Raw genomic sequence first — 8,604 nt, 5'->3', positions numbered from 1 at the left:
TTTTGACAAACAAAACCTCTCCCGTGCGCGCGCGGCGAACTTCCGAAACTAATTATTTTGTCAGTTGCATTTCGACGAGCCGTAGCCAGAATCGACAGTTGAACACTGGAGCCGATTTCTCATCCGTCAAACGATCCGTCCCTCGAAATATTGAATTCACCGTTTAACGAAGCTCCGCACCGCGTTACCGGATATTAATTTTCATCTATTGTCTACTATTGACATGTCTCGGCGCTGAAAACCTTGCCAATCATGGACTGTTGATATTGCGAGAGGTATCCGATTGTTTACATGCACATGCAGAGAAATTGCGAGTTAAGAAGCATTTTTACGATAATAATGTCGCGGCCAAAATAGCTATTTTACAAATATACGAGTACAAGGATGTAGGTACTCGTATTTTATAACGGCACATCGGGATTTTACAGCATATAATGGAGATTATCTTTTCAAGCGCGTTATATGAAAATTCAATACCTAAGCGTAAATGGACCTTTATTGTTTCAACAAGCTAGTATCAAATATCCAGCGCGTTATAAAAGTCATCTTTTCTGGTAAATCGATTGACCTTAAAATATATTCTGATATAAAAGCATATATAGAATTGCGTAAATATTGCGCGCGCGGCTAAATTGTTTAAATTCTACGCTGGACGACAGAAGATACAAGAAAAAAATGTTGCAATGTGTGTATGTATTAAACAAATGAACACAATCTTCCACCGTAAAAGCGGAATCGCTGCGAGCGTATAAAGGCACTATAAAATTTTAATTATCGTTTACATTTAAACTGAGCGAGACAATGTTTGGAAAAACGGTCGATTATCGATAGCGTCATTTGATGTTCGAAGGTATAACATTGTTGATTATCAGCTCATCGAACATACGTAACGAATTTCCCTGAAGCGATCCACCTTTCACATTGACGGAGACAGGACAGCTGCGTGCCGGTTGTGGGGGTGAAAACCGCATAAAAAAAAATATATATATATATTATATATACATATATATATTGATGACGTGAAATGTCTAAGAGGAAATTTCCGATCGACATCTTAAGTGGCATCTTGAAGTAGCACGCGCTATATTATATTACTTATTCGTATAGCGTGTACGATGCACACTTATCCGCGCTGTTATATATTTCTATACCGCGGAAATCATTATCTCAGTTTCTGCTAACTTTTATCAGATGGCATGCTGTACAATATGTAATAAGAGTCCTGAAACAAGCCACCTATTGCACCTGCAGCCAATCATCCGCAAAAAAAAATATCATATAGTTAACCGTCTTCACTGCTGCACATTGTGCTCAATCTCAAATTTAAGATATTCTAGATAACTTCATTTTATCGTCGCAGAGTTTTGCCAACAATTGTGAAAATGAACGTATAATATCCGGGCAAAAAATTGTAATGTTTAAAAATTGCGACATTTTCAAATAATTATTTAATTATTAAATTCTAAAAATCAACAAAGCAAAATCAACAGAGCGATTTATAAAATTTTGAAATTCACATATCTTTGCGTTAAATATATAAATATATAATTAAAAAATATTTCAGAATATTTTAAAATTTATTAAAAGTAAAAAAATAAAATCTTATATAATCATTTATCGAGCACTTCTTTAAATGTTCAGATTGCTTCGATTGCCGCAATTAATTTCGTTGCGTGAATGGGCACAGACGCGATGGGCACAGAAATAATAAGAACGTACGAAATGGTGAAATATATACTCACACGCGTGCCGCGATATGTAATTTTCGACGGGGCGACATTAGCGAAAAATATTAGTTAACCTTAGAGGCCGATTGATCTCCCGACAACGATTATGCAAATTATGTTTATTACGGCAATAACATTGTTGGTTATCTGCCGAATCGCGCGAGGGCACGCACGTATAGTTACCTCTGCGACGCTTGACACATCCGCACGATACGAGGAACACCTGCGGGCAAACCGCATGCAAAAATTCGTCCGGTTAAACATTCGCGCTGCCGGGCACATCTGGCCACTGGCAATGGACGGACACAAAATCTTAAAAGAAAGTGAAAGTCCCATTTACATTCATCGTGTGACTTCCGCGACCACGGTTAACGTTAATTTTCATAATCGCTCAGAATTCCACGAATACCTACGTCGTGCAGACGAAAACAGTTAAATAGGTTTTTTTTCTAATATTTCCAAATCTCTTTCAGTAAAACTGCAGATCAAGTTCCTACATTGTGCGCATACATCAAAAACCGACATACTAACACATTCTTTGACAAATTAAAAATACATTTTTTGTTAACCACCGAAAGATTAAATTTAAATGACGCAAGTGTGTCGCAATTTTTTAATATTTAATGTTAAATATGGAAACGTTACGATAATATAAATATTTCCGTGTTATTATCATTCCTTAATCTTTTCTAAATTGATTCGCATTTCAGATCGCCTTTCAATTATCGATAATCGACTATCGTTTCAATGATATTTTCGAGTGATTATGCTGCATGACAATAACGGTTCACGATTCGCTTCTGAAACGAATCCGCTCTCGGAGAAACGGAAAGCGACACCTGCGACTCCTGATGCAAAAATGCACGACGATATATGTATATGTATATATATATATATATATATATTCGACACGCCGCGGGCGACGCCGGGATCCGTAACCCGCGTGTGCTTTCGTACATATGCGCGATCGAGCGATGCCCCGGACGATCCCTTTCGGTCCGGTCCGCGAGCGTTTACCATAATTCATGTTAATTGTCCTCAGCACGCGCGCAGCTGTCCCAAATCCCACGCGTCGTGATTGCATTTCGCTGCGGGACAAACATTTCGAACAGTTTCGGAGTCTGTACTTAGGCGTACCTCGGCGCGCGGACCCAACGGAGCATTATCGTCTCCGGCATGGTAACGCCAACCTCCCCCTCCCCCCCCCCTCTCTACTTTGTATCCGGGGGATACGTTTTTTCTGTATCGTGAGTTTCGCCGGATCTTTGCGAATCTAACGGCACGGCGTGCGGCGTTATATTACGGTCTCGCGAGTGTGGAATGTAATGCGATTAACAAGAACGAAGCAATGGCAAGGGAAAAATTGGAGAACGAGATTAATCCTACACCACTTAGCTAAAGTCCCACTTTAAAAGATATGCTTTTCGTTTTTTGGACTAAACGACAAATTCTTTCTCTCTCGTACATACTCTTCTTTTAGAATAATCTAGATTCTAGAATGTAATTTCATTGTAACGTCAATTCTAATTTTTCGTCAATTATCTCAATTATAATTTCGAAATTTTACAACACGCGAATTTTTCTCTCACAATCAAGAATGAGACGATTATAGAGCATATTATAGAATTTATTTATCGCCGGAAAATATTTGTGCTTCAAGATTCATGACTGCATAAATTTTTAAAAGTAATAAAAAAATACTACTAAAATTAGTAGTCTAATTATTTCGTTAATATAAACCGTTTGATAATATTCCGAGTCTGTCAATCGGAGTCTCACGTTTCACTCTTTACATTTCGCGACTTCGATTTTACAACACGCGAATTTTTCCTCCCGCAATCAAGAACGCGAGGCGATTATATAGAGCATAAAATTTATCTATCGAAAATATTCGCACCTCAAGATCCATGACTAGATGCATAAAGCAGTTTGTTGAAGTTTCGCAATTAATTACTCGTTCAACGTGAAACCCTGTGTATGAAGCTTGCCATAAATCGACGCTCGGCAATTTCATTATTTAATCTTACGGGGCGATAATGGGCACTCTCCGTTGTCGAAGCGCGATGAATTTAATTGGTCGATCGTAACATCGCTCGGGTTCAGGCTTTTATATATTCACGGATGAATGTCCAGCGCCAGATCAGCTATATTATTATACATTTCGCGGATACACGCGCTGCGCGTCCCGTATCGATACACAATTTTGACAGTTTATTGACGCACGCAATTCTCATTCACATATATGTCTCTCCATATACTATAAATTCCAAATATATATACATCCATAGCTATTAGTACCTACGTGTTTCAATGTTGATTTTCAAAACAGATAGCATTCGATCCTAAAAATGTGTGCAGCGATAAATAATATAAATTTACGGTGATTTCGAACGCTGAAAAAAAATCTCTCCGCCTGGAGTTTATTTTTACTTGCTAATATTTCAATTAATTTCTACAATTTTTACACTTTTTTTTAGACCGTTGCTCACGCATAATAGTGCACAAGTATAACGTGTTATAGTGGCGGTAATCTGAACAACTATCGCTTTTATCGCGAGAAAATGCTTGACGAGAGGAGAATAAATCGCGAGCGTATCGTCGGGCGGAGTGAAGCGCACACAAAACGCCGCGGTGTAAATCGGCGCGCGACGATTTCATTATTTAATCTCACGGGGCGATAATGGCCGCCCTTTGCTCCGGCAGAATCGTGCCGGGCGCTCGTTCGCTCGCGAAGCTTCTCATCCTAACGCGGGATGGGGGAGGGGCAGAGGGGGGGAACGATGGCCGGGGCATATCGGTAACACTAACTCGGGGCCCCACACGAGCCCCGTGAGTCGGTTGCTCGTTTCCTCTTCACCGGGGTCGGCGGTGAAGCCACGTGGCGGCGCGTGCCGCAAACTAAAAAAGACCCTTCGTGCTCTCGAGTCCAAGTTCAGTTCGCGGGACGAATATAATTAACCATCAGTTTTGGGTTTCTTCGGAGGAACAACACCCGTGGCGGCGCGCACACACTCGTGGCTGCGAGTTCTATTCAAAAGAGGGTAGAACGGAGACGGCGCCGATCGCGGGAAGAGAGCGGGAGAGAGAGCGAGGAAGACGAGGTGAACGAGAGAAAAGGGAATGGCGTAGCTGAAGAGCGGGAGGGGGGGGGCGATCGGAGAGACACGAGCAGCTAGAAAGGCGGAATATATTTCGCAGGTTGGAAACATAAACGAGATCAGTGAAACAAGAGAGGAGATCGGCCGCGGAAAAATGACGTAGTGCGTTTAGTGGAGGTGGGATCCTGGCGGACCGAACGTATGCAAATAATTACTTGAAACTTGACCGTCCTCCTCATGCTCACAACGATTATTAACATACAAGGTAATTAAATTTTAAGACGTTCCTTGGAAGATACTCCAACAAAAACACAAAGATTCAATTTTTTAAATTATGTTCTACCAATTATGAAAAATCAGGAGAGTAAACGTTCTCAAAAAAAATAATTAAAATTTTAAGTGTTTTAAATATTCTCAAAATTGCAAGCCAAGTATACTTAATGTCTTACTTGTTATTCTTTAAGCGCAAAATTAAATATATTCTTCAAACGCAATGTTACTTGGAAAATTGCGATCCAAACAGAACATATATTTAAACAATCTCTTCGATACAAAAGAAAAAAAGAAAAAGAGAAAGTAGAGAGGAGAGAAACGTTCCAAGGAACATCTGGTTACAGAAGCGATCTTGATTTAATTAACAAAGTAATTGCAGGGTCGAATCTTTCGATATAGCTCAAGGGGACGTTGACGAGGCTTGATTGAAATGTTAGTTGAAAAAAAAAATAAATAATCCAATTTAGCCAAGGCGGTCGTTATAATGTTAATTACGTATAATCTCAAACCCCAAAGCTATGTCCGTCGAACCGAGTAATAGTCGTAAAACTACTAAAGACTCGGTAAGTAGGGATCATACCGAGAAATCACTGCAGAGATCGGATTTCGTGTATTACTGAAATTTGTACCATATGCATGGGAGAGAAACATATATTATTAATGAATAAACTAAATTACACCATCCTTGTTAATACCATACAATACTTTAATAGCGTATTCCCAGTATTGAAGTCGGAAGTCCTAATACAAAAATGTTAAGAGTTTTCGAATTATAAATAATTACATTTTGTGAGAGTTTATTCAGCTTATAGAATTTACGTTTTTCATCTCATAGATTTGTTATACACACATCGATCTGTTATTAATCAACTGATTTTACGTTACATACACCAATAATAATCAACTGTTACAATAAGACGTTATGATGTAACGAATAAATAAATGTATTAATATTATCAGTTTTATTTAATTTGTTTCGTATATACACCTCCTTGCACGCGTGATACATCGACTAATTGTTCCAGGATTAAATAACTAGTTTTAATCTGTTCTAACAGGTTCATCCAGGGCAATGGATGGTTGATAGCTTGCTTTTATATTTGCACGTATATTTATATTTATATGAATTAAATGTATTGTCAGCTATTAACTTAATACATATACATATATATATTTTTTACGTGTGTGTCTGTGTATATACACATATTTGATAACATTTTTCACAGATCCATTATCTCAAATAAAATAAAACATGATTTGTCACTCATCAATATGATGCGTAACAGCGGAGTCGTTACACGTAAGCTCTACATCAAACTATAAAATAAAAATATACTCAAATTAATTTAAATACCTACTGATGCAACTATATCATATAAAAAAATGAATATTTCAAAATAATCATTGAACGCATATAGTAATTTATCAACAATTAATAATTCAATAAGTAATAACGTATAATAAATTACTCTTCCTGATTACTTCGCCGTCGTCTAGTTGCTTTGCCCCCCCTAGATCTTCTCTAGCTTCCTTTCTCATGGCACTTGCTCATTTACGAAAAAAAAAGGTCAATCATTAGAATACGATAATCACACGATACTTTGCACGACGCGACGCTCCCAACATTAATCGCACGTGACATGCACTTTACTATCTTCGCAGAAAATACCAAAAAAATATGATCACAAAGGTACGATCTATTTGAAACGCAATATTTCGCAGATGAACAAGTCTCGAACAACAAAAGATTGTAACAAACGACTGACGTCGAATTTGTTACACAATTGTTAAATATTAATAGGATTAATTTGGTAATTGTATTTACTATGCTCGATTCGTGATTGATTTATTTCGTATTCTCAACATTATATTAATGATTAAAAAATAAATAAAGATATAAAAAAATTGAAATGTCATCGTCAATTCCATTTTAAAATGATGCGATTAAATAAGATCGAATCAACTCTAATTGCTAAAATAGATGCAACGACCGCTTCAAAAATATGCAAATATTACATCAAAATTTAACATTGTATACGCAATATATTTCGAACGCGTGAATTTCGCGAATTTCATGCATGTATCATTAATAAATAATAGATAAATAAATAATATATTATTAATAAATGATAGATAAATAAATAGATAAATAACAATAGACGATAGATGTTATTTTTATCCGTTACTCAATCGAATCTAGCAAATCGATCGATCCAGCGATTCTTCCTCGCTCGCAATACAAGAAGAACAAATTTTTAAATCCTTGTAGCATTTAAATTCTCCGAGATAGAAAATCAATCGAGCGGCACGAGATATATTCGAATGCAAACATCGCTAAAGGAACAATTATCATCTATAAATAACCTACGATTTTTTATCGCTCCATTTTCTACCGCCACGGTTTCTAACTCCGAATGAGTAGAACCGTGCGAAATATCTGCGATAAGTGCGCGTTGTCTACGGTTACGAGTTATTAATTGCGCATTAATGTCCCGCGATCGCTGATCGTAAGTGACCGACGGTGAGATTCAGTCGGCATTTTTTTCTGATACTGGTCGCGATCGCGTTCCGTGGCGTGGGACAAATACAATGACGCGACGCGGCGGAGCGACACGCGTTCCCCTACTCGCCCGTTCGAGGCTCGACACGTGAATGACAATACGGTTGGCCTTGCATACGCACGGCGGCCTTCGCGCGTTATACGCTGTAAAAAAAAATAAACACCAAGGCCGTACGCTAGGCGGCTTCGTCTCACTTCGAAATATTTAACGTATTGTAAAACGAGTTTGTACCGAATGTGCTGTTCCTCCGCGCCGAAACGATTTCGACGAATAATTTTACTACCGTGCATTGAAGCTAATACGTTTATCTGAAGAATAAACTTAAATAGCGTATTTATGCATTGATACTTTACTCGTCGAAATTTTATGCTCCGAGAATAGTAAATGTATGATTTTGATAAATCAAGAAATTAAATTAAATCGCCGCAAAAATATGACAATTTCTGTGATTTCAAAATTATACAAATTTATTTCTCTCAAAACACAAAAATAATGTAGAACAAAATAATAATAATTAATTTTCATTCTTCGACATCATTCATTCACGTAAAACAAAAACAAAATTTATTTATCGAAAATTTAATTTTTATATTAAATTCAAATATATTTAATATATTTTTTAAAGAAAATCTTTATAATTATTGATTTATTTATATTTTTATTCAACGAACAAAATTTAAATTATTTGCAATTATTGTATGGCATAATGAAAAGTATCTCGATATTTCTGTATTGGGATTTTTTTACTCTAATTTATCTCCAAAATATGCTATTAAAAATATTATGCAATATAATGTTCTTGCATATCAATAATATTATTTATAATGTTATTCTCTGAATAACCATTTTAACAAAGACCTCCGACATATCATGCATCCATACATAGTTGTCCGACAGCTTAGCCCATCAATTATTACGTCTGATTAATTAATCAAAAAGGGAAGT

Source organism: Wasmannia auropunctata, unplaced genomic scaffold, assembly GCF_000956235.1.
Source record: "Wasmannia auropunctata unplaced genomic scaffold, wasmannia.A_1.0 LD335990.1, whole genome shotgun sequence".
NCBI classification, from domain to species: Eukaryota; Metazoa; Arthropoda; class Insecta; order Hymenoptera; family Formicidae; genus Wasmannia; species Wasmannia auropunctata.
The sequence above is the reverse complement of the archived record's forward strand: the minus strand, read 5'-3'. Positions refer to the sequence as shown.